General features: G+C 40.2%; 1 protein-coding gene across 1 annotated transcript in view; it reads right to left on the bottom strand.

The window, feature by feature from the left end:
• Positions 1 to 508, bottom strand: part of FOXN2 (forkhead box N2) — a 45,206-nt gene extending 44,698 nt beyond the window's left edge. The window contains exon 1 of the mRNA XM_013003915.2: positions 481 to 508. The gene's annotated coding sequence lies outside the window, so the exon portion shown is untranslated. The remainder of the gene's footprint in view (positions 1 to 480) is intronic.
• Positions 509 to 722: the final 214 nt, after the last annotated feature.

Genomic DNA, 722 nt, shown 5'->3' with positions numbered 1-722 from the left:
TTTCTCTCCACTTAAACCCCTGACATTAGGTCCTCATTTTTCCCCTCCCTCCCCACTCCCCCCTCCCTCATGAGCCCATGTATTTAAGAATTTAAAATACATTCTAAAACTAAACCATTAGCTATTTTGGATTATGGCTACATTATCTCTACATCTAGCAATGTAAATAAAAGGCAGAGGAAAAAAAAAGGTACAGAAAAAGAAATACACAATTGGAAATAACCTCTCCTCATTCATTTCTAAGAAACTTCAAAACAAAACTCCCTGTCTCTACTCCTCACATGGCTGTTACCAGAGCTATTAAAATGTATGAGAAAATAGCGTACATCTATAAAATAAAAGGCTTTTCTTCCTTGAGAAAGAAATTAACCTATACAATGCTAGAAAATACATACTAGGGGAAAGGAAGAGGGGAAACCCCGAGTGTATGTGTATGCGCAAGAGGGATAGTAAAATCCTGAAAGTAAACACAAAGATCACCTTTTGGCATTATAATCACATCTGGAGTCTGAAACAGAGGGTTAAGAGCACGCGCTATGGTAAGTCAGTTCCAATTCAGCACGACCTTATGCACACTGATCAAAATACTGCCTGGTACTGCACCATCCTCCTAACTGTTGTTAAGTTTCATTGGGTCACTCCATCTCCGTGAGGGTGGGTCTTGGTCTTCCTCTTTTTGCTGCCCCTCCACTTTACCAAGCATGACGTCTTTCTCCAGGAAC

This window comes from Echinops telfairi, unplaced genomic scaffold (assembly GCF_000313985.2).
Source record: "Echinops telfairi isolate 266 unplaced genomic scaffold, ASM31398v2 ScPeMD7_7475;HRSCAF=8513, whole genome shotgun sequence".
NCBI classification, from domain to species: Eukaryota; Metazoa; Chordata; class Mammalia; order Afrosoricida; family Tenrecidae; genus Echinops; species Echinops telfairi.
Note: the sequence above shows the minus strand (reverse complement) of the source record. Positions and strands in the feature narration are given on the sequence as shown.